Source organism: Scyliorhinus torazame, chromosome 1 (assembly GCF_047496885.1).
Source record: "Scyliorhinus torazame isolate Kashiwa2021f chromosome 1, sScyTor2.1, whole genome shotgun sequence".
Classification (NCBI taxonomy): domain Eukaryota; kingdom Metazoa; phylum Chordata; class Chondrichthyes; order Carcharhiniformes; family Scyliorhinidae; genus Scyliorhinus; species Scyliorhinus torazame.
In genome coordinates this window covers 162,244,988-162,271,737 of record NC_092707.1, presented here as the reverse complement: position 1 = coordinate 162,271,737, position 26,750 = coordinate 162,244,988, and the positions used below count along the sequence as shown (strand labels likewise).

Below are 26,750 nucleotides of genomic sequence, written 5' to 3'. Positions count from 1 at the left end.
GCCAGTGTTGTTTTGTCTGTCCGCAGAAGTAGCACTTGGGTCCCCCGGGGTTGGTTGGCTGCCGCGCGGCGCCGCTGTGGGGTTGGCTGAGGGCGGTCGCTGATAGGGTCCACGATGGGGTGGCCGCTGGCGGGGTCCACGATGCACTGGGGGCGTGGGATATGCAGTCGGGGGCATAAGCCTGTACGTTGAGCGAGGCAACAGTGAGCGAGAGTGCTAGTTTCTTGGTCGCCGCAAGGTCAAGTGTGGCCCCTTCTAAGAGGTGCTGGCGGATGTAGGCCGACCCTATGCCCGTAACGAACGCGTCTCTCATTAGCAGGTTCGAATGTTCAGTGGCCGAAACGGCCCGGCAGTCACAGTCTCTCACCAGGGCGAGCAGGGCACGCCAGAAATCTTCCACAGACTCATCGGGAAGTTGGTGCCGCGTGAACAGGTCCCTGGCGTAGGTCTTGTTGGTCTGCTGAGCGCAATTCTCCTTCAGTAGCGCCATGGCCTCTGCGTAGGTAGGCGCATCCTGGATGAGGGGAAAAACATTGGAGCTCAGCCGCGTGTACAGAATCTGGAGCTTCTGTGCTTCTGAGATTGGGTCTGGCGCAGACCCGATGTATGCTTCAAAGCAAGCTAGCCAATATTCAAAATCCTTTTTGGCGTTGTCTGCTTGAGGATGCAGCTGCAGGCGATCCGGTTTGATGCTGAGGTCCATCGCTGAAATATCTCGGTGTAATAAATTGATGCACTATCAATTACGACGAGACGAGAGTAGAATGTAATCGAGGCTTTATTACACAGAGATGTGTGGCCTCCTACAGCAGCTGACGAAATGGCTGCTGTTCGGAGAGCACACACATTTATACTCCGCCTACTGGGCGGAGCCAGCAGGCATGGAACTACCCCCGTACCCCTTACCATAATACCCATATATACAATATAATACAACAGTGGTGACTATCACACAATGGTGCCACTCAAAGTGCTACAAATAAGTGTAAGATAAGTAGGGATTCACAAGAGCTTCTGCAAAATTCCCAGAGGCATGCATATCAGCTCTCTTTAATATTGCCTAGTTTATCTGCCAAAAGCAGAGTCTAAAGAAGTGCTTTTCAAACTTTTTTCCGGGGACCCATTTTTACCAACTGGCCAACCTTCGGGACCCACGCCGGCCAACCTTCGGGACCCACGCCGGCCAACCTTCGCGGCCCACCATTTTCTCTTACCTTATTTGTTGCTGACAAAATAGAGGAATCGCAATCACACCCAAAGCACGTGATGGCGACGTTCGGGGGCCGTGAGCTGCTCTCTGCCTCCCTCAGGCAAGAAGATTACATAGAATTTTTTTTTTTTTTTAAACTTCTGCATCTCTGATTGCTCAAATTCGCAGTCTTCAGCCGCAGCAGCCGGCTTTTATATTCAATTTTTATTTATTTTTTGTAAATTGTAACCATGTTGTTGCTTGGCACGTTTAATCAAAGAGACCAAAGCCCACGTCATCGTCAGACTCTTCAGATTCTTCCTGTTTCTTCTCTTCCTTTTTCTCTTTAGCAGCAACAGGGGCAGCGGTGGAAACAACTGCTGCAGCAGCTGGGGCATTGCTACCAGCACCAACGTTGCAGATCAGACTATTGACGTCAATATTAGCCAATGCCTTGGCAAACAGACTAGGCCAGTGTGGTAGTATACATTAGGGGTCATGTGGGACTGTGAAGCCGTGATGTCATTGGCTGACAGATCCCGGGTCCTGGTTGGCTGTTGATCTCTAGCTCCGCCCTGAAGGCGGAGTATAAGAACCAGGAGTTCTCCCCCGCAGACCAGTCTGTTGCTGAACTGCGGGGAACAAGTCACGCTTAATAAAGCCTCATCGACTTCATCTCTATTCGTCTCTCGTGAGTCTTTGTGCGCTACAGCCAGAAAGGCTCAATGGTCACACAAGCTGTTTTAATCAGGGCATTGAGTTTGTCTTCGGTGACAGTGGCCTCGTCGTCGTGCAGGATGAGCGCGCTGTAGATACAGGCGAGTTCCGAGATAGAGGCCATGGCGCTGGATCTCTGCGGGTGGGTCCGATGGTGCTAGTCGCCGGGGGGGGGAAACTCGGCCTTAGCTTCGTTCAGAAGAACCGAGCACTTCCGAAACGGGCAGAGCGAGCAGCAGCCGGCTTTTAACTATGCCGGCTGCGGGCAGCCTTTTTAACCATATAAAAAAAAAATGCGGCCGCACTGCGCATACGTGCCTGATCATTGGTGCGCATGTGTGAACGGGCACGCATGCGCAGTGCGGCCACATTTTAAAAATATGGTTAAAAAGGCTTCTCGCAGACAGCATAGTTAAAAGCCGGCTACTGCGGCTGTTGCACGCAGAGCACTGCGACGGACGGCTCCGCGACCCTCCCGCCACCCGCTCGCAACCCACCCGCGGGTCGCGCCCCCGACTTTGACAATGGCTGGTCTAAATGCATTATTTGGCATTGAGTTTGTATTATTAACATACGTTGTCAAACTGAGTCAGAAAACAGTGAGGAATTTAGTGTAAGATTTTGCGTCATCTATCTTTATTGTTTTTTCAAACGGTTTGTATCACAGATAAATCAACAGGGAGTCTCTGCTATATTCATGTGATTGTAAGTAAAGTAAAACTAAGTACTTGGAGCTACTTTATACTTCCATTGGCAATAACAAGTCCAAATTTCCATCTAATACCTTACTCGGAAACTAGTATATTTAAACCCTGGTTATACTGTGGCTCATAAAGCAGAACAGTTCTACATTTGGTGAGATTCATGGTGCCAAAATGTGGTACAACTGAGTCAAGCACTTTCCAAGCTGGTCCTGAATTTCTATGAAACATGTTTTTTGGTGGTTATGTTTCCAGTTTCCTTGTAGTAACATTAGCTGGTTTCTATCCATTGGTTTGTAGCCTGTGTTTAAAAATGTCATGATATGCGGACGCACACATAATGATATACAGACAAGCAGCTAATGGACACAGAACAGGGCATGACCAATCAGCAGGCAGGACACTCAGGGGTGGGATCGGACTATAAAAGACACGAGGCACTCACATTCCGCCTCTTTCCACTGATGAACATCTAGAGAGTCAGTCAAGGGTGTTATTACAATCTCACACCTCCACCACGTGGCTAAGAGCTAGTCTGGTTCAGTCAAGTAACCACACTTAAGTTAGCAGAGAGTCGCACTCACAGAGAACTGTGCCAACTGTGCTATTAGTTCAATAAACCTGATGAAACTAACTTCAAGGTCTGGAGTATCTTTTTGATCTAAGCTGCATCCAGTGTTATACCAGTGTACCTAACACGACATGATACCAGGAGACTACTAATTTAAGGTGGCTTACCTCAGTCCATTCCGTGATGACCAGCAAATGTATCCCGGCATCATGGAGAAGATTCAGGCTCCTCGCCAGCTCAGGACCTCCGGCAATCTCAGTGCCAACTGGCGAATATTCAAGCAAAGGTTTCTGCTGTACATTGAAGCTTCAGACCTCGAGGGTGCGTCTGATGCAAGAAAGATCGCGCTTCTCCTCTCAACAGCGGGTGATCAAGCCATCGAACTCTTCAACTCGTTGAACTTCACCGAAAGCCAGGACAAGACAAAGTTTCAGACCATCCTGGACAAGTTCGATAGTCACTGTGAAGTGGACAACAATGAAATCTTCAAGCGCTACATATTCAAACAATGTCTTCAAGATAAAGATGAATCTTTCAGTGCCTTCTTAACTAACCTCCGCCTGCTAGCCCTGTCCTGCAACTTTGGTGATATTGCTGACCCCATGATCAGAGACCAAGTCATGTTTGGAGTTCACTCTGATCCTCTGAGAGAGCAGCTCTTAAAAATCAAGCATATAAGCCTGCCAGTCGTGATTGAAACATGTACAGTGCATGAGTATGCAAAAAATCGGTATTCCCAATACAAATCGGCTGAAAATGATAAACTTGCCTCCCACGAGGCAGAGTGTGTGCAGGCCATCTCCCGGATGCAGCGCCTCAGCAGTGAAGACAGCGGCCAACTCGCGCGCTTTTCCCGGAGCCCCTCGCACACGCGATGTGAATGGGATAACGAAGAGGCCGACACCCACACTGCGCAGGTGCAGACGTTTGCCGACCGCACTGCGCATGTGCGACAACGTACACCATGTCACGGCACCGACGTCATGACGTGACCGAACTGTGGCAACGCCCACTTAAAGGGACACTGACCTGCAAGAGGCAGGCGATGTTTAAGCTGCGGGAAGCCTGGACACTATGCAGCCTTGTGCAGTTCTGCACCACCAGTCAGAGGCCAGCGCTCCCAATTCCGACGACGGCGCGTCCAGAATGTGCAACGGCGATTACAGGATTCTGATCCTGGCAGTACAATGGATCCAGAGGGCGCGTGCCTGCAAAATGCTAAACCTGGTGCAGCGGGTTTATTCAACGACATCCCCCAAAGTGGATCTTCAAGCTGGCATTGACGACATCCTCGCTCAGTATCCAGATGTGTTTGACGGGATGGGCACTTTGCCATATCGGTACATAGATTATCATAGAATTATCGTAGAATTTACAGTGCAGAAGGAGGCCCATCGAGTCTGCACCGGCTCTTAGAAAGAACACCCTACCCAAGGTCAACGCCTCCACCCTATCCCCATAACCCAGTAACCCCACCCAACACTAAGGGCAATTTTGGACACTAAGGGCAATTTATCATGGCCAATCCACCTAACCTGCACATCTTTGGACTGTGGGAGGAAACAGGAGCACCCAGAGGAAACCCACGCACACACGGGGAGGATGTGCAGACTTCGCACAGACAGTGACCCAAGCCGGAATCGAACCTGGGACCCTGGAGCTGTGAAACAATTGTGCTATCCACAATGCTACCATGCTGCCCTACAATGCTACCATGCTGCCCTACAAGATCCTCCTGCGACCTGATGCCAAGCCAGTGGTCCATGCACCAGGCCGGGTCCCGGCTCCGCTGAAGGAGTGCTTGAAGGAACAGCTCAAGGAGCTGCAGCAGCAGCGGATCATTTCCAGGGTAACCGAACCGACTGACTGGGTCAGCTCGATGGTGGTGGTTAAAAACCATCTGGAGACCTGCGCATCTGCATAGATCCCAAGGATCTCAACCAGAATATAATGTGTGAACACTACCCCATCCCGAAGCAGGAGGAACTCACCAGTGAGATGGCACATGCAAGGTTTTTCACAAGTCAGATGTGTCACATGGATTCTGGCAAATTCAGCTGGCTCTTGTGCAGAAGGTGCAGAAGGCTCTGCACCTTCAACACACCGTTTGGCAGGTACTGCTATAACGGTATGCCGTTCGGCATCGTCTCGGCATCAGAGATATTTCATTGCATCATGGAGCAGATGATGGAGGGCATCGAAGGGGTTCATGTGTACATGGACGACGTCATCATTTGGTCCACGACCCTTGAGGAGCATGTTTCCCACCTCCAGCAGGTATTCCGCACCAATGGCCTTAAGCTGAACAGGGCCAAATGTTGCTTTGGCATGTCGACACTCAAGTTCCTAGGAGACCAGATCTCTCAGCAGGGCGTGTGCCTCGACACAGACAAGGTCAAGGCCGTCGCAGCCATAAAGGTCCTGGAAAACAAGAAGGCCGTATTGCGCTTCCTGGGCATGGTCAATTTTCTGGGCAAGTTCATCCCAAACATGGCCTCACACACCACGGCCCTACGAAACCTAGTGAAGAAGTCCACTGCCTTCGAGTGGAAGGTGGCCCATCAGGTAGAGTGGTTGGAGCTGAAAGCCAAGCTCATCACTGCACCCGTATCTCATTTTTCGACCCAGACAGGAAAACGAAAATCTCGACAGATGCGAGCCAGGATGGCATCGGTGCGGTCCTGCTGCAACGTGATGACACCTCTGTGGTAGTATGCATTAGGGGTCATGTGGGACTGTGAAGCCGTGATGCTATTGGCTGACAGATCCCGGGTCCTGGTTGGCTGTTGATCCCTAGCTCCGCCATGAAGGCGGAGTATAAGAACCTGGGCTTCTCCCCGCAGCTCCAGTCTGTTGCTGAACTGCTGGGAACGAGTCACGCTGAATAAAGCCTCATCGACTTCATCTCTATTCGTCTCTCTCGTAAGTCATTGTGCGCTACAATTTATTAAGCGTGACTTGTTCCCAGCAGTTCAGCAACAGACAATTTATTAAGCGTGCTTAAAGGACTATGGAGCTCAGGATCGCCCCGGAATGCCTGCGGATCAACCCCCACGCAGTGAACGCGGCAGCAGTTTTTAAACACGGGCAGGCTTGTTTCGAAGGCTACCTCCGAACGGCCCCCGGCCGGATCACAGAAGACCAGAAACTACAGGTCCTGCACTCAAGGGTAAGCCCGGAAATTTACCCTCTCATAGAAGACGCAGAGGATTTCCCGACGGCGCTCGCAGCACTAAAGAGCGTCTACGTTCGTCCAATGAACCAGGTCTACGCACGCTACCAACTCGCAACGAGACGGCAAAGTCCCGGAGAATTGCTAGAAGAGTTCTACGCCGCGCTGCTAATTTTGGGACGGGGCTGCGGCTGCCCGCCGGTAAACGCGACGGAACACACGGACATGTTAATTCGCGATGCGTTTGTGGCAGGTATGAACTCTCCCCAAATCAGCCAAAGACTCTTAGAAAAAGAGTCGCTAGGACTCTCAGAGGCACGGGCCATTGCAGCTTCCCTAGATATGGCCTCGCAAAACGCCCGCGCCTATTGCCCCGACCGCGCGGCAGCCCCTTGGGCTCCGTGGACCCCCGTAGCGACAAACCCCCTCCCCCCCCTCCCTCACAGGCTTGCACGGTTAAAACGCCAGACCATCCCGGGGGGGCCCGCTGCTATTTCTGCGGGCAGGCGAAACACCCCCGGCAGCGCTGCCCGGCCCGCACAGCAACTTGCAAGAGCTGCGGGAAAAAGGGCCATTTCGCGGCTGTGTGCCGGTCCCGGGGGGTCGCCGCTGTCCCCGGAGAAGAAAGAGTCCAGCGCATCCCAAACGCTCCCTAACCCCCCCCCAGCGCCCCATGTGCGACCTGTGGGCGCCGCCATTTTGGGTCCCGGCCACCACGAGGGGAGGATGGGCGCCGCCATCTTGTGAACCCCCAGCCATGTGCGATGCATGGGGGTGGCCATTTTGTCCACCCCCGACCACGTGCGATCCGTGGGGGCGGCCATCTTGTCCACCCCCGGCCACGTGCGATTCATGGATGCCGCCATCTTGGATGACAACAAAGGACCCCAGCATCGACGGCTCCACGGGGTCCGAAGAAGACGCTGAGACACCACGACCACATCTGGCCTCGGTGACGCTGGATCAAGCACGGCCCCGGACGCTCCAGACGACGACAACAACGGTGCTGATCAACGGACACGAGACACCATGCCTGATCGACTCCGGGAGCACCGAAAGCTTCATCCACCCTGACACGGTAAGACGCTGTTTTTTGACCATCCGTCCCAGTACGCAAAAGATTTCCCTAGCTGCAGGATCCCACTCCGTAGAGATCAAAGGGTTCTGCATAGTGACCCTAACGGTGCAAGGAAGGGAGTTTAAAAACTACAGGCTCTACGTCCTTCCCCAACTCTGCGCACCCACATTACTGGGATTAGATTTCCAGTGCAATCTGCAGAGCCTAACGTTTCAATTCGGCGGCCCAATACCCCCACTCACTATCTGCGGCCTCGCAACCCTCAAAGTTGAACCGCCATCCTTGTTTGCAAACCTCACCCCGGATTGCAAACCCGTCGCCACTAGGAGCAGACGGTACAGCGCCCAGGACCGGACATTTATCCGGTCCGAAGTCCAGCGGTTGCTGAAGGAAGGTATAATCCAGGCCAGCAATAGTCCCTGGAGAGCACAGGTGGTAGTAGTAAAGACCGGGGAGAAGCAAAGGATGGTCATAGACTATAGCCAGACCATCAACAGGTACACACAGCTAGATGCGTACCCTCTCCCCCGCATATCCGACATGGTAAATCGGATTGCCCAATATAAGGTCTTCTCCACCGTGGACCTCAAGTCCGCCTGTCACCAGCTCCCCATCCGCCCAAGTGACCGCAAGTACACAGCCTTCGAGGCAGATGGGCGACTATACCACTTCCTAAGGGTCCCATTTGGCGTCACAAACGGGGTCTCGGTCTTCCAACGGGAGATGGACCGAATGGTTGATCAACACGGGTTACAGGCCACGTTCCCGTATCTCGACAACGTAACCATCTGCGGCCATGATCAGCAGGACCACGTCGCCAACCTCCAAAAATTCCTCCAGACCGCAAACGCCTTGAACCTCACATACAACGAGGACAAGTGCGTGTTTAGCACAAACCGGCTGGCCATCCTGGGATACGTAGTGCGCAATGGGATAATAGGCCCCGACCCCGAACGCATGCGCCCCCTTATGGAATTTCCCCTTCCCCACTGCTCCAAAGCCCTGAAATGATGCCTGGAGTTTTTTTCATATTACGCCCAGTGGGTCCCCCAGTATGCAGACAAGGCCTGCCCACTAATACAGACTACTACCTTCCCCCTGTCGACAGAGGCTCGCCAGGCCTTCAGCCGCATCAAAGCGGATATCGCAAAGGCCACGATGCACGCCATCGACGAGTCCCTCCCCTTCCAGGTCGAGAGCGACGCCTCCGATGTAGCTCTAGCGGCCACCCTTAACCAAGCGGGCAGACCCGTGGCCTTCTTCTCCCGAACCCTCCACGCCTCAGAAATCCGTCACTCTTCAGTGGAAAAGGATCCTCATCCTGGGCACCGGTTGCCTACGCATCAAGGGCAATGACGCCCACCGAACAAAGGTATGCACAAATCGAGAAGGAATGCCTGGGCCTTCTCACTGGCATTCTCAAGTTTCACGACTATGTCTACGGCCTGCCGACATTCACAGTCGAGACGGATCACAGGCCCCTCGTCCACATTATCCACAAGGACCTTAATGATATGATGCCTCGGTTGCAGCGCATCCTCCTCAAACTCAGAAGGTACGACTTTGACCTGGTCTACATGCCTGGCAAGGAGCTCATCATTGCCGATACACTGTCCCGCTCCATCACCATGCCTAGTGAACCACTGAACATCATCCGGCAAATTGAGTCACAGCTTGAGTCACAGGTGCAGCTGTGTGCTAGCACCCTCCCGGCATCTGATGAGAAGGTAATTTGTATCCGTGAGGAGATAGCCAAAGACCCCCTCTAGCAATGTGTTATGCAACACCTCGCCAATGGCTGACAAAAAGGGCAGTGCCCTCAATTTTTCAATGTAAAGGACGACCTGACGGTGGTTGATGGCATCCTCCTCAAACTGGATCGGATTGTAATTCCACACAGTCTCCAGAGCTTGGTGCTCCGTCAAATCCATGAGGGCAACCTCATGGATGTGGAAAAGTGCAGAAGCAGAGCCAGGCAGGCTGTCTACTGGCCCGGGATCAGCCAGGACATCGCGAATATGGTCCTTAACTGTGCAACCTGTCAACGCTTCCAGCCAGCGCAGAGGAAGGAGACACTTCAGCAGCATGAAATCGAAACCTCTCTGTGGTCCAAGGTTGGCATCGACCTCTTTCATGCAAATGGTCATGATTACGTGTTAATCATTGATTATTTTTCCAACTACCCTGAAGTCGTGAAGCTCTCAAGACCTCACATCCCGGACCGTCATCAAGGCCAGTAAGGAGACGTTCTCCAGGCATGGTATCCCACTCACTGTCATGAGTGACAATGGCCCGTGCTTCAGCAGCCATGAATGGTCTCTGTTTGCCCAGTCGTATCAGTTCAAACACGTCACTTCCAGCCCACACTATCCGCAGTCAAAAGGAAAAGTTGAGAAAGGGGTGCACATAGTGAAGCAGCCCATCTGCAAGGCCGTGGATTCTGCGTCTGACATTCACATTGCGCTGCTTGTGTACAGGGCAACCCCACTGTCCACTGGCATGTCGCCGGCTCAACTCCTGATGAACAGGGACCTGCGAACGACACTTCATAAACGTGCCCAACCTGGATCACCTCCCGGTGCGCAGAAGGTGCAGCAACTCCGAGACCGGCAAAAACAGGGCTATGATGCTCACGTCACCGATTTGCCCGTGTTATCCCCGTCCGACACTGTTCAGGTCAAGATCCCTGATGGAGGCTGGTCAGCTCCAGCTGTCGTTGTTCGACAGGCTGCCCCCCGCTCGTATGTTGTGTGTCTGGCTGATGGTTCTGTTGTGCGACGAAACAGACGGGCACTGCGCAAAGTTGCCTGCCCGCAACCACATTCTTCTCCGTTTCCTTCTGTTGTTTTGCCACATCCTGATAACTCGACTCACGAGGCCACCAGTCAGGCTTCAATCCCGCCCATCAACGCGCTGTCGTCCCCACCACCACCTCTCCGCCGATCAACCAGGATCAGACGCAAGCCACAGAGACTGGACTTATAAACATTTGTTCTGTTTGCTATGTTCTGTGTTCTCGCATTAGACAGCTGTTTTCACATGTACATATGTTCACATCCACTGCATGTATATATGTTAATATTGGCCTATTCGTGTAAATACGTTCACATATGTCATCCAAAGATTAAAAAAAGGGTAGATGTCATGATATGCAGACATACACATAATGATATACAGACAAGCAGCTAATGGACACCGAGAACAGGACATGACAAATAAGCAGGCAGGACACTCAGGGGTGGGATCTGACTATAAAAGACACAAGGCACTTACACTCCGCCTCTTTCCACTGATGAACATCTAGAGTCAGTTAAGGGTGTTGTTACAATCTTACACCCCCACCACGTGGCTAAGAGCTAGTCTGGTTCAGTCAGACAGAGTGACCACACTTAGGTTAGCAGAGAGTCGACCTCACAGAGAACTGTGCTAACTGTGCTATTAGTTCAATAAACCTGATTGAACGAACTTCAGGGTCTGGAGTTTCTTTTTGATCTATGCTGCATCCAATTACAGCCAGTGTTATACCAGTGTACCTATCATGACAAAAAATACCTTGATCATCTCTTGTAAAATAAAGTCCTGTGATCGAAATTGTCTACATACCACGGGTGTCAGCCTTTACTTGCACACAGTGGCCAAGGGATGATTTTCAGCCAGAGGTTTATGGAAACCCATTTATTGCTTGCGGACAATGTAAATACTGTGAAATGTGTAAACCACTTCAAGCAGAACCAAACTCATCAGCAACTACAGGGATTTTGTAAATTGTACATTTATATTTTTTGTGTGAGCTTCCAAAGTGTAAACTGCCTGGACCCTCCTCAGACAGAACTGTGCCTGAGAAGTAGAGCATCTGGGAATTGTGGGCAATAAACAAGAACAAGGGTCTCCACAGCTGAATGCCATATGTCTTGAATGCCTGCACTCTTTGACCCATTTTATGCCCAACATAGCCTTCTTTCTTACTGGCTGAAGAAACATTAAATAAAAAACTGACAAGTTATACTGAGGAAGGCCTCTGTCATACAAGTAAATCTGGATTAAGTACATTGTTGTTTGTAGATTTAATTGCACAAGTAACTTTCTCACATAACCTGGGCCCAAATGAGCTCTAGAAATGGTTGGCCCAGTGTAGTTGCTTTCCCACATTCAAATCAGGTTTACAATGATAAAATCGGGGACTTGTATAAAAGAGCTCTTCTCAACTAACCTGGTCACATGTAATACGTGTACTATGAAGGCAGAAGCTATAATTTAGCATCAGGATTTAACACCTCACCTCTCAGGAATGCTGATGCACAGTCGAAGAATTTAAAACAGTGATTGGAAACAAAGTTTTATTATATGTGAGTCAGAAACTCAAAAGAAGTCAATCGAAACATCCGCATAGTGCTGAAGACAAGAATAAATTACATATATGTATATATTGTCTGCTGGTGTTGAAACATCTATAATTGCATTTAGCAATACCTTTGGAATTAAAGTGAGAGTATTTATTTACAATTACATATAATTACATTAGTGTACAGTTTACATATACAAAATGCTACTACACATGCATATCAGTATCCTTGATTTGAGCCACATTTAAAATTCACCCAAAAATTACTACCAAATTGGGTGATACTCAAATAAATGTAATGCTTTATGCACAAAATTTAATGGATGGAGCTAAGTCATTGCCTAACAATTATACTATTGTACCTGAAGCCAGAAATGTTTTTTATTATTTGGTTCAGAAGGTGAATAGGAAATTTGAGCGACCCGTGGTATTCTGTTATGACAGTTCGCTTAACTTCAGATTTCTGCTTTTTTCTCTATGCCCTTTGATACCTTTAGCAGTCAAGAAAGCATGGACCATGTCAAACAGTTCTATACCGATGTATTGCAGCCTCTGCCTTGACCATTCTTATTGTGGAAGTTCTCCTGTCACCTGTTCAAAGCAGCTTCTGGTGAAAACTTAACAGCCAGCTATATGTTCCTGTGCTTCTGCAATTGTGTCACTGTTGAGTCCAGACAGAGGACACTGATCCATAAGACAGACATTTGTTCTCCCGTGTGTTCTCTGAAGTCCTGACCCCTAGATGTCTGGATCTTGTTTGAAACTGTGTATCATTGGATTTTGGATAGTATAAAATCATGGTATTATGTTCTGGACCCGTGGCAGAGTCTTGAATGAGAAAATACACAAAAATATTAAATAAATTGTTTAAGAATGCTCTTGACCATGTGAAGCAGCATTAGTTTTGAATTTCTACCAGGGGCTCCTGATCATTTGTTGGACCTTTGGTGGATGATCTGCAGAAATTACAGAGAAATATCTAGCAATTACACCATTTCTCCAGGGGTTCCATGGATCTTACACCAAGCCGATGATTAGGAGAACCTCCACAGAAATCTATGGCAGAGGGAAAGAGAGCCCCTATGGCACAGGCCCGCCCGCAGATCGGTGGGCTCCAATCGCGGGCCAGGCCATCGTGGGAGCCTCCCCCGGTGCCGGATCCCCCCCTCCCCCGGTGCCGGATACCCCCCCCGGTGCCGGATCCCCCCCCCCCCCCCCCCGGTGCCGGATCCCCCCCCCCCCCCCCCCCCGGTGCCGGATCCCCGCCCCCCCCCCTCCCAAGGACTCCGCAGGCCGCCCTCAGAGCCAGATCCAGCTGGTACGGGCCTTGTGTAATTCACGCCGACAGGACTGGCCAAAAATGGGCGTCCGCTCGGCCCATCGGGGACCGGAGAATCGCTGGGTAGGCCACTGCCAATGGCCCCCGACCGGCGCGCCACGATCCCCGGCCCTGCCAAAAAACCGGCGCCGGAGAATTCGGCAGGCAGCATCGGAACGGCGGGGCGGGATTCATGTCGCCCCCCGGCGATTCTCCGACCAGGTGGGTGGTCGGAGAATCCCGCCACAGAAAAACAAATTCACTAGTTATTAAAACAGTATTAAGTAATCTACATTCAATCTTTAAATACTCAAAGGCTTCTTGTGAGTAATCACAGCGTAATGTTTAGAGGAAAAGGGCTGGGCAATTTAAAAGTTCAAAATGTTTCCAAGTATAAACCCTAATTTCTGATTTAGTGAGGCATATCATGAGGTTAACTTTTTCCCAGCATTTGATTTAAGACAAATAATTTTCCTTCCAAAAATACTTTTTTGAAAACCTCAAACAAGTCACCTTTGAAATTGTAGTGCAATTATGGCAATCATAGCAGAGCACAATGAGTGATTCATACACTACTGCTCCACGTTTTCGATTCCCCATTCATTTCACAAGCTTTCACATCCTTTTCGTATAAAACTGCAACAAATACGAGAGCTGTTTAACTTGTTTTATTGTAGATGGAATGAAAGTTGTATTTCATCCTGCAGCATTTCCTAACAAAACTACTAGACTTTCTCATTACCTCTGATTTTCTGCTACTGCTACATCTATAGTCTTTTCTTTAGCTTTTCTTCCCCATCTTTGCTCTTCAAGGGTTCTTTTTCTCCCTTTGATCTATTTTAAACTAGCAGGGAAATGAACTATGGTTTGCTCCACATAGCCATCTTAAATTTAGCTGGAACACAAACGACATAGTTCTCACATTGTGTTATTCTGCTGATAAATTGGAATCTCTTCCCTCTAAACTGCAATTAAACTACCTCTCGTTGAGCTGAAACTGTGCACAATCAATCGTCAGATTCTTCTATGTAGTTTCCAGGATAGAAATGGATAAGGAAGCCTTTTGAACCCACCCTTGCTTAAAAAGGTGGCATCCTCAATCCCACCTAATCCTGTCAGACCATCTGTCTGTTTTTTAAATAATCTCATGACCTTTTCCTTCAACAACATAGCCAGGATTCCATTTCAGATGTTGATCACATTTTGTGTGAAAACATCCTAACATCAATTCAAAATTTGCATTGGTTGAACCAACCTTCCCTTGTCCTTCTGCTAAAGTTAAATTTGAAGCAATGCTTTGCACTTAAATTTTTAGTAGCTAAGTATTCAAAACAGAGGAAAATACAGGGCTATGGAAAGAAAGGAGAGCAGTGGAATTAATTTTGAATTGCCCCAGCACAGGCACATAGGAACGCATAGCCTGCTCTGTAATACTTCTGTGGTTGTAAACCTGCAATGCAATATCAATCATATATCTAACCTTTCAAGTGCTCATGCAGAAATTATACACACTGATGATGTGTCAATTGTATTGGCATGCTATTAGTACTCTTCTGGAATATAATCATAAATCATTGGTGATCAAGGGATTAATCATGTTATGAATGTTGTTTCCGCCCATCAAATTCTGGTCCCCCTAAAATTGGCAGGTGACTGAATTTTTAAATACTAACCTTCATTTAAAAAAAAATGTTTATTAAGAATTTTTCTAACAAAATTTTCAACCATACAAACAACCCCCCACCCCCCCGTAACAAAAAGAAAAGAAAACTCACATAGCAAGACATAAACATGGACCCCCCCCCCCCCCCCCCCCCCACGGGTTGCTGCTGTCGACCAAACTTCATCTAACGCTCCGCGAGATAGTCTAGGAACGGTTGCCACCACCTGGAGAACCCCTGCACAGACCCGCTCAAGGCAAACTTTATCCTTTCCATCTTGATAAACCCTGCCATATCATTTATCCAGGCTTCCACACTGGGGGGCTTCGTATCTTTCCACACTAACAAGCTCCTCCGCCGGGCTACCAGGGACGCAAAGGCCAGAATGCCGGCCTCTTTCGCCTCCTGCACTCCCGGCTCGTCCGCTACTCCAAATAGTGCTAGCCCCCAACTTGGCTTGACCTGGACTTTCACCACCTTAGATATAGATCTCGCAACCCCCCTCCAGAACCCATCCAGTGCCGGGCACGACCAAAACATATGGGCATGGTTCGCCAGGCTTCCTGAGCACCTCCCACATCTGTCCTCCACCCCAAAGAACCTACTCAGCCTTGCCCCCGTCATATGCGCTCTGTGAACAACCTTAAATTGTATCAGGCTAAGCCTGGCACACGAGGACGAGGAATTAACCCTACTTAGGGCGTCAGCCCACAGACCCTCCTCAATCTCCTCCCCCAGCTCCTCTTCCCATTTACCCTTCAGCTCCTCTACTAAAGCTTCCCCCTCTTCTTTCATCACCTGGTATATCGCCGATACCTTGCCCTCTCCGACCCATATGCCCAAAATCACCGTGTCTTGAATCCCCTGTGCCGGAAGCAGCGGGAATTCCCTCACCTGCCGCCTCACAAACGCCCTCACTTGCATGTACCTGAAAGCGTTTCCCGGGGGCAGTCCAAACTTCTCCTCCAGCGCCCCTAAGCTCGCAAACGTCCCATCGATGAACAGGTCCCCCATTCTTCTAATCCCTGCCCGATGCCAGCTCTGAAACCCCCGTCCATCCTTCCTGGGACAAACCGATGGTTATCTCTGATCTGGGACCACACCGAGGCTCCCATCGCACCCCTGTGCCGTCTCCACTGCCCCCAGATCTTTAGCGTTGCTGCCACCACCGGACTCGTGGTGTACCTTGTCGGCGAGAGCGGCAGCGGTGCCGTCACCAGCGCCCCCAGGCTCGTTCCTTTGCAGGACGCCATCTCCAACGTCTTCCATGTCGCCCCCTCTCCCTCCATCACCCACCTACGGATCATCGCCACGTTGGCTGCCCCAGTAGTAGCCACCCAGATTCGGCAACGCCAGCCCTCCTCTATCTCTACTACGCTCCAGGAACCCCCTCCTTACCGTCAGGATCTTACTTGCCCACACAAAACCCATAATGCTCCTGCCTACCCTCTTAAAAAAGGCCTTGATGATCACAATTGGAAGGCATTGGAATACAAAAAGAAGCCTTGGGCGGACCACCATTTTAATCGACTGTACTCTGCCCACTTGCGAGAGTGGCAACATGTCCCACCGTTTAAAGTCCTCCTCCATCTGCTCCACCAGCCGTGTCAAATTAAGTCTGTGCAGGGCCCCCCAGCTCCTAGCTACCTGGATCCCCAAGTATCGAAAGCTCCTTTCCGCCCTCCTCAACGGTAGGTCGTCTATCCCTCTTCCCTGATCCCCCGGATGCATCACAAAGAGCTCACTCTTAGCTACATTGAGCTTGTAGCCCGAGAAGTCCCCAAACTCCCTTAGGATCTGCATGACCTCCACCATCCCCTCCACTGGGTCCGCCACATACAGCAACAGGTCGTCTGCATACAGCGACACTCGATGCTCCTCTCCCCGTCGAACCACCCCCCTCCATTTCCTGGACTCCCTTAATGCCATGCAAACAGGGGGACAGGGGGCACCCCTGCCTCGTCCCTCAAAATACTAACCTTCATTGGGGGAGGGTGGGCAGGGAGGAGTAGCAGGCATGGGATATTTTTACCCTGAGTTCCATTTGCATATTCCAGGCCCATCTCTCACCTGAACCCAACAGGAATATTGAGCAAATGGGCAGAGTCAAAACAAATCCATTGGTAACAATCTATGGCAGTTATTGGGGAGGTTGGGGGTGGTGGAGGGGGAGATGGTTCTCCAAAGTTCAGGGTAGAGGAGGCCCAAAGTTTATTTGTTGGGTCCAGAGGAGGAATTCTACTCCTCCAAGTCCACTAGAAACCTTAAAAGAATGATTCCTTTCTGGTCCTCTTCTCCGCCTGTTGGTTTATGGGCAGCATGGTAGCATAGTGGTTAGCACAATTGCTTCACAGCTCCAGGGTCCCAGGTTCGATTCCCGGCTTGGGTCACTGTCTGTGCGGAGTCTGCACATTCTCCCTGTGTCTGCGTGGGTTTCCTCTGGGTGCTCCGGTTTCCTCCCACAGTCCAAAGATGTGCAGGTTAGGTGGATTGGCCATGCTAAATTGCCCTTAGTGTACAAAATTGCTCTTCGTGGTGGGTAGGGCTCCTGGGTTATGGGGATAGAGTGGAGGTATGGGCTTGGGTAGAATGCTCTTTCCAAGAGCCGGTGTAGACTCGATGGGCCGAATGGCCTCCTTCTGCACTGTAAATTCTATGATTCTATGACAGGGAATCGTGTGCTCGCGAATAAACTAATTGGTTGCAGTGCAGCAGGATATCCACCGAAATCATGAATTGGATTATATTTTCATAAAATAAATTGAATTTAAGTGTGTCCCAAAAATGTATTTTATTCAATACCATCAGTTTAATGTTTATGGCAATGTTATATTGGTGAATGTCGGGTAGTAGTTCTCAGATGTCACAACAGGAACCTAACTTTGAGGGTCTGAGCCAGATACCCCAATTTTCATTCTTATTAAATTTCACTCACGACACATTATTTGAAGTCTCACTTTTCAAGTAACAGTCTGTCCAATGCACTGAGCAGTCTTTCATCATTCCAATTTCTATGGGACAGAACCAGCAATATCAAAATGTGCAACAGGGAGAATCTAAGCATGCGTGAGTTATTTTTTTAGTATGTTTCATAATGCTTATGCAGTGCCAGCACTTGCCAATAGGGAATTCAATCTTTTCCTCCGGAATTGTGAACAGTTCAGGTTTTCATCCATCAGTTGCTTCCTGATGTTGCTGACGTTTTTTCAGCAAGCATATCAGCCAGAGCCAGTAATTAAATGGACATTTTCCGGATAAAGTGCTTCGGCAACTCAAACATGGGTTTTGCGCATTACATCCTCTCTTTTATTGACAAAGGTGTTTTGATTCAGAACTTTTGAACCAAGGATAGAAATATGAATAGTCTTCCCATCTCAATATCCTCCAATTTATGTACCAGCAAATTATGATCTTTACCAAAGCCAATTTAATTTAGAGGGCATGAAGATTTTTGTGTGCTGACAACTATTGACAACTTTTTACAACTGCATGATTAGGTAAACCTACATGAGAGATTCCTATGCACTAGCTGAGCTTTGTAGTACAGGCCACTGAGCATTTCGAATGCCAATTTTTAGAATACTGCTCTCAAAATGTACTTATAAAGTATGCTTTCAAAGCAGCTCATTACTCAAGCAGCATCTCAGCAACAGAACGTAGTGAATATCTTCAGTGGCACTCATATGCAGTATTTCAGAATTAAATATGCTAAAAGTGACCTTATTGAGTCTTTCCTCTTGAAAGCATACAATTGTAAGCCTGGACATTCTTGGGCCAGAGTCCGAGGTGGCGGGCCAGGCAGAATGGAACAGTGGTTAGCTGCCATGCAGCGCCAGGGATATGGTTCAATCCCGGCCTTGGGTGACTGTGTGGAGTTTGCACTTTCTTCCTTTGTCTGTGTGGGTTTCCTCCAGGTGCTCCGGTTTCCTCCCACAGTCTAAAGTAGTGCAGGTTAAGTGGATTGGCCATGGTAAATTGTCCCTTAATGCTCAAAGGTTAGGTGGGGTTACGGCTTTATGGGAGAGTGGGCTTAGGTAGGGTGCTCTTTCAGATGGTTGGTGCAGACTTTATGGGCCGAATGGCCTCCTTCTGCACTGTAAGTAATCTATGATTCTATGAGTTTCCACCCATGCCATGGATGAGTTCCTGATACATAAGAGATTCTTTTCCCAAAAAATGTTTTTATTGTGATTTCATATTTTATATCCAACAATTTATAGATTACAAAACCGCGCAAAAGCCAACACATATATTCACAAGTGAGTATCTTTTTACAACAACTCTGGCCGTGACCTCCCTTTAGTTGGCATACATAGTTTACATTCCCCAATATGGCCAAAATACGTATTCACAGGCATTTATTTACAATTTGGTTTGGGCCTTAGCTTGCACTCAGACTGTTGCCCCTTGTGGCTTTGTCCCTCCTGCTTGTCTCTCGCATTCCTTTTGCGTGCCTTCACCCCCTCCCCTCTTCCCACCTCCACCCCTTCCCTCCCCCTTTTATTTCCCTCCCTGTCCCGTGGCTCGCCTGTAGATCCCCCGCCCCTTCCACCCCTTACTCTACTGGTTGCTGGCTATGGATAGGTCTTGAAACAAGTTATCAAAGCATGTGGAATCAGGGATTGGTAACAAAATGAATTGAATGATGGCTACAGAGCAGAACATAAAGGGTAAGGATAAAGGAAGCTTCTCGCACCTGCAGACAGTAGGAAGTGGTATCTTACATCCTTCCAGGAGCACTACTATTTTTCAAATACAGAAATAACCTGCGTAGAAAGAGGTTATTACAATGTAAGCAGGTAGTGTCTAAACACCGGCATAGATCAATTCGACAGAATGGCCAATTTCCGTGAAAAGATTCCACATCATTTTATGTAATAAAGATCATTTAGTTTTAGATGGCAGGTAATTATCTGCAAGAGTTTGTGTCCATAATAATTCAGATCCGGCCACATTTCATGAACCATACAAAATTAAGTTCATGCTTTTGGTGGGTGAAATTTCAAAAGAAGCGATTTGTTGTCTCTCATACAGTGACAGTGATAAAGACCTTCTTCACACAGCAGCCACTGCAACAATTTGTTGCAGATGCGAAAGAGGCAAGTAAACATGTAGGTTTTGATTATCGGTGCAATAAAACAATATTGCAGAGCATGCATGCAAAATAAGGCAATATCGAGAATACCTTGGTTCAGAACTTGAATTTCCTTCCCATCACTTCTGCATAATCACTCTGAACTCCCAGCTAGGAGTTACACTGCCTCTGTAGCTCAACATATAGTGTTATGTGCCTATGTTTGTGCTCATAAGGTGAGGGATATTACTTTTAGAGAATGAAATGGAATGAAATAATTTTCATTCCAGGTTTGCTGTATCTTGTAAGGCATTTTTCATATATATTGATACCCGCATTTCTGTTCGTCTAAACTGCGCAAGTACATTTAATTTTTCTTGTTGCTGGATTGTGATTCTCCAATTTAATTCGGATAGAAATTTTACAACCAACAGATGGAAGAAAACTTTCATTTCATCATCTTAGGCTGGAGTCAACTGGAAAAACAACTGTCTAACCAACTACACCACCCAATTTCTCTTGGCTTCTGAAGTGATCAAAAAGCTCTTTATGATGGCTGGACTTTTATGAGACGATAGAAGTAAAGATAAATCAATGACAAAATCTTGTAAAAATTTCATGATAAAAAAAAACCAACAAGAACCAGTAAAGATTATCACATTGGCTCCAAAAATGTTGGAAACCATGCAAACAGTACAAAGCCGATCTACAGAAAATAAGTGTAAAAGCACAGGACAAAAATGCTCTACAAAATAAACATTTCACTGAGCCAGCAGCCATATTATTAATTAACGCCAACTTTAAAATTCCTTGAAAAATAAAGGTAAAATAAAAAACTGACATAATGAAAAGGTTTCCTAAAGTTTTCCTAAGTTCATTCTCCTGCATGTTGTCCTTATTTAGTCTTTACATTTCACTGCCGAAGTATTTTATTGGGGAAAGCCAGAAATGAGGGCGGAGTTGCTAGCTCCACTGGATATTTTCCCTTTACAGCACTTCTTGTACACCAGGAAGGGCAGAGGGGTTCTCCTGGTCCCTCAAGGAAGCCATCAGCCTCCCCTCGGCTAATTATGGCCTTCTTTCCCTTCTTGCAATCGCAGACCCCCTCCGCAAAGCCCAAATGGCCTCTTTCAGCAATCTCAATCACAACCAGCCACCCCTACCCCAAGCACTGAATGCCAACTTTCCCTAGTTTTGTCATAATGTATCATAGGAATACTTACAATAAATGTTATGAAAGCCATTTCCCAGCTTTTGCTCCCGGAGCACATTTTAGAATTTTGTTGCATATCATAGAATTTACAGTGCAGAAGGAGGCCATTCGGCCCATCGAGTCTGCACCGGCTCAACACTTTTGCTGTTTTGTCATCCAAAGACGGGATAAAAGGGTATACGCCACACAGTTACGAACAGGTGAGGAGTCAATAGACAATGCAGGGTGTGAATTTCACAGACGGTGTCAGCTAGGCATGTCCATTCAAGAAAGGTATTACCTGGGGTCATTTAATCTGGAACTTTCTGGAAACCTGAGGTAATTCTTAGTCACAAAAGTCACCTGACATTCAGCAGCCATCTCCAACAACTTGCTGTTTTAGACCTTTATAAAACTGAGTCAGTGATTTACATCAGTGAATACATATTTTCATTTAAAAGAAATTACAGCAGCTTCGTAACGCTACTTAAGTGGCGGTTGGCCTCGGTTGGTATTTTTATGTTGTAAACTAGTGGATTCAAGTCGCCATTACAGAATCTAATTGACACTCCAATGCAGTAATGAGGGAGTTGTTACATTATTGGTGTGTTGAAGTAATTAATGTTAAACTGAATCCTCCATAACTGTGTTTGAAAAAAGTTCTACAGAATATCCAGAAGAGAAATCAGGGGCAGAATTTTACGATGCTCAGGAGAATGCACAACCGACGTGGAAGCATGTGAAATCGCGGGAAGACGTTGGGTGCACATCGGTCAGATATTTTGGTTGGTGGGTACAAGTGTGAATCAAATGCACGCCCACCAATAATTAGGAAGATAATTTAAAGGATTAAAACTCCAATTGACCTGGACTTTAAATTGCCTGTCCGATTTCTAGGCCCAGACATGGGGAATGCGGGCAGGCGGTCAAACCAATTTTTGCTGTTTTGTCATCCAAAGGCTGGATAAAAGGGGATAGATGTAAAGGCAGGATAAGCTGGTCGGAGCTATTAAGAGTTTGGGCTTGGACTAGAATATTGTGAACATTTTCACTGCTTTCTTTTGAGGTTTGTGCATCTTGGTTGGCTGATGATGTCACTCAGACACCATCGGACAGAAGCTGAGGAAAGATACAGGGCTGAATTCTCCCAAAATGGGGCTATGTTCCCACGCTGGCATAAAAACGCTGGCGTTTCACTCCCCAGTTTCCTGCAAAAAATAAAGAGCAATTCACTTACCTGCAGGGGGCTAACAGCGACCCAGGGAGCTTCACGTAGCTTTGGCTGCGGATATGGGCACCCGAACCTCCGGTTCCGAGTCCGCGTGTGCGCATAGCGCCGGGCCCGATTCGGGTGTAAAAGTCGATTCTCCGCGCCAAACGCGATTTCGGTGCAGGGCTGCGGAGAATCCAGCCCACAATCTCTGCCATGTCTCCACAAGGGCGGTGGTGGAGAGAACAGTAGGTCAGCTAAAAATGAGGTTTCAATGCCTGGGGGTGACCTGCAATATCTGCCAGAGTGAGTGTCTCTCATCATCGTTGTCTGCTGTGCTCTGCATAATCTTTCTCTCCCTAGTGGGAACCATTGGACCAGGAGCCCCCCTCCCTCCCCCCCAAACAGGCTGCCCCACCCCCCCAACGTTTCCGCAGAGTTCCCGCCGGCAGCGACCAGGGGTGGACGGCGCCGGCGGGATCCTGTCGTGTCATAGCGGTCGCTCGGCCCATCCGGGCCGGTGAATAGCGATGGCCTGTGTGAAGCGCCTCGATTGCCCTCTCGGTGGATTCTCCGACGTGCGCGGTGCAGACCACGATGAAGCCGTTCCCGCCGGTTGGGAGAATGGAGGGACGGCGTCGGACCGACGTCGCATGGGAAAATGGCGTAAACATCGATTCTCCGGTACGGCGCAGCATGGAATCACGACCCCTGACTACCAACACCACCAAAAACAAAAGCAGATTATATGACCATGTATTAATTTGCTGTTTGTGTGACCTTGCGGTTATGTTTGCTGTCAAAACAACCCACTTTAATCGGTAGTAAAGCCATATTTATATAACACTTTTATTCTCCCCAGTGGTCATTTACAATGGAAACCTTTCCACAATAAGTCGCTCAACTCTTATACAGAAAAACACTGAATTCTATTAAGTCTAAACTATTTCTTTGAATGTTCAGGTTTTCCCCTGGGCTTTTAACTATCTTCCCTCTCTATTAGAAACCTACATAGTCTGAATTATGCCTTGGCAAAAAGATTGTACTTGCAGGCACACATAACTTTCACTCATCACCATCCTCCCCCAACCCAAGCAGTCTGAATAAAGAAATTAAACCAGGAGACAAAATCAATATTGGTACAGTGCTACAATGGTACACTGATCCCCTACATCCCAGAATCATCGATAAAAAATTATGTTATACCTGCAAACCTATTGTAATAAACTCTTCTGAGTCAAAAATTTGTAGGATTAAGTTTCACTCTAATTCTTGATAATATAGTATAGATTGACACTATCCTGCAGTGCTGAAGAGGTGCTGAATTGTCGAAGATACTAATCCTTAAGATAATGTGGCCATTAAAGATTCCATGACTCTTATTCAAAGACTATTCTCCGTGTGTTGTGATCAACATTATTTTCTTGAGGAAAGCTACCAAAAAAAAATACTTGGTCATTCAGTTTACAGGTCTGAGATAACAGTGCACAATATGACTCCTGTATTTGTTCATGTGAAGCGTTTTCAGATATTGCTAAGTGATACTGTGTAATTACAAATCTCTCTTTCATTTTATTGGTCAATGTACTTGTATAAAAGAGGCACCTTAGTAATTTTCCTGAACAACTTCTATACAGACTACAAAAGATACAGGATTGAATCCCGAGATGTCAGATGTGATGGCAGTAGCAGGAATACAAGTGACTCAGAGAGGGGAGAACTGATCAGTGTCCCAGCTGCTGGCTGTCATCTAGTTATCCCTGTTGGAAGTTCACATTTGGATTTTGGGTGAAGATACTTCATGCTCAAATTGTCAAATAGCATGTTGACACTCATTGTCAAGTCTCACAGATGAATAATGGATATTTGGAAATACAAAGACCTTGAGGGTGCCAATTCCCAAGGAACTGCATGGAGCAATAAATTGACGCCTTCAGACGGGGAGGAACAAGAAATGTCACTGGAAAAAAAGTGAAAACTCAGATCCAATTATAACAGGGAATGAGGAGTAGGATGGGCCTCTTTTCTCTTGAAAAAAGACAATTAAGGAATGGCCTAACAGAGATCTTTAAAATTAGGAAAGTTTTTGATAGAGTAGACAGAGTGTGAGAGTTTTCACATGTGAGGAAGAGTGAATATACAATAATCACCAAGTGTCAAATAGGACATTTAGCAGAAACCTCTTTACCCAGAGAGTGGTGAGAGTGTGGAACTTGCTGCACAGGGAGCACTTGAGGAGAATAATATCGCTGTATTTTAGGGATTGTGAGAGAAGCAGATGAAGAAGAAGGGGATAGAAAGCTCTGCTGATGGGAGTTGGATATGGTATGTAAAAGAAAACTGCTCATTTTAAAGTATTGTGTTATGCTGTGAGGCATGTGAGTGTGTGTGTGTGTGTGTTTAGGACATCATTGGGGTGTAGGTGTGAAAGACATGCACTTGAATATTCTGTGAGTCACTATGGGTAGAAATTTGCATTAAGAGATAAGGGAAGGTTTGGATTTGGAACTGTTGCATTTCAAAGGGGAGTAAAAAGGGTTTACAACTTGGAAAAAGTCATTATAAAATGGCAAGGTTATTAAATTTTATTTGACCCTAAAGCACGGGCAGTAAGGAGAACAAGAAAGATTTTATATTCTGGGAATGGTATGTTTCAAAGAATAATAATAATCTTTAATATTGTCACAAGTAGGCTTATTGTCACATTAACACTGAAATGAAGTTACTGTGAAAATCCCCAAGTCGTCACATTCCGGTGCCTGTTCATGTACACGGAGGGAGAATTCAGTATGTTCAAATTACCGAACAGCACATCTTTCGGGATTGTTGGAGGAAACTGGAGCACCCGGAGGAAACCCACGCAGACACAAGGAGAATGTGCAGACTCCAAACAGTCAGTGACCCAAGCCAGGAATGGAACCTGGGACCCTGGCGCTGTGAAGCAACAGTGCTAACCACTGTGCTACCGTGCCACCGATAAAACAATGGAATCAAGGGGAAAGAGAAAAAAGACTTCTTAAGGAGAGATGTGAAAGCTATGTTGGGGGTGGCCATGTAAGACCTCCTGGAGTGCTGCCTTGTGTTCGGCAAAGAACCGTAAAGAAACAGGGTGAGGCAGCTTTCCAACCATCCCAGAAACGTGTCTGTTTCATAGAAAGGTTTTATTTTAACGTTTCTTGAATTTCTACTGCAGAGTGGGAGAGAAGGTGAAGTCACATGACAAATGTTCCCTGCACCAACAGTGGGTTTGCCTTGTGATAATGTTTTGGATTTTATAGATTAAATATCAATAAGCAGTGGGCAGCATGGTGGCACAATGGTTAACGCTGCTGCCTCATGGCGTCGAGGACCCGGGTTCGATCCCTGCCCTATGTCACTGTCCGTGTGGAGTTTGCACATTCTCCCCATGTTAGCATGGGTCTCACCTCATACCGAAAAAGATGTGCAAGGTAGGTGAATTGGCCGTGCTAAATTGCCCCTTAATTGGAAAAAAAGAATTGGGTACTCTAAATTTATTTTAAAAGGGTTGTGAATTTGTGATTCCAACCAAATAGGAAATTTTTTCTGGAGAATGTTCTGTGAGACTAATCATAACTGTGTAAATGTAATCTTGTGTGTTTAAGTTTCCCCCTTCTTTTGTTAATAAATATTTTAATTTAATATTTAAAGGTGTTACAAGAATGAGGTTTCTGACTTCAACATACCTATCTTCTCATGGTCAAAATACAAAGAGAGTTGTGATATGCTTGCTAAGTTTCCTTTTGCAATATTAGTTTTGCAACAATTATGACCTGCAGGATCATACTAAGTAGGAAGGGAGAAAACTTAAGTGGATCATAAACATTGGCATGGACTGGTTGGGAAAATGGTCTGTTTACATTCTACATAATTCTATGTAAAATTTGTTGTAAATCTTTTGTTGCATTATTGAAAAAATCTGACAAAAAAAAAATCTCCTGGCATATTATATCAAGAGGGTTCAAAAGAATACAGAAAATAAGAGAAAGAAAAAGTGGACACAAGCTTGGGCTCTAAAAGCCTGTGGATTGTTGGAGGAAAGCAAATTGAGGAAGGTAAGTAGAGCCAGAGTTCTGACGTAGTGAGAAAGGCTGCATTGGAGTGCAAGTTGCTGTGATAAGCTATGATTGAAACCCAATGAGAATGCAGGAGGGAGAAGTAGGAAAGTGTACGGTTGTGCATTCTCAGCAAAATAAGTATTTAGTTGAGAAAGTATTCAACAAAGATAAGACCACCTCAGTCCACTGAACCCCTATGTTGTCAATTGGTAAGTACAACTAATAATAATCTATTAGTGCCACATATATAGTGCTTATGTTAACACTGCAATGAAGTTACTGTGAAAATTCCCTAGTCGCCACAATCCCATGCCTGTTAGGGTACATGGAGGGAGAATTTAGAATGTCCAAATCACCTAACAGCACGTTTTCGGGACTTGTTGGAGGAAACCGGATCACAATGTTCATCTACTTCGGGTAAAGAATAACCAGACACAACACTTATAAGT

The 26,750-nt window shown here is 47.2% G+C and overlaps 1 long non-coding RNA gene across 2 annotated transcripts in view; it reads right to left on the bottom strand.

Annotated features, from left to right (window-relative positions):
- Nucleotides 1-11,751: 11,751 nt before the first annotated feature.
- LOC140429853 (uncharacterized) overlaps nt 11,752-26,750 on the bottom strand; it is a 32,711-nt gene continuing 17,712 nt past the window's right edge. For both annotated transcript variants that reach the window (XR_011949222.1, XR_011949223.1), the window contains exons 2-3: nt 19,446-19,515; nt 11,752-12,598 (exon numbers count right to left, since the gene is read on the bottom strand). This is a non-coding gene — a long non-coding RNA (uncharacterized lncRNA). The remainder of the gene's footprint in view (nt 12,599-19,445; nt 19,516-26,750) is intronic.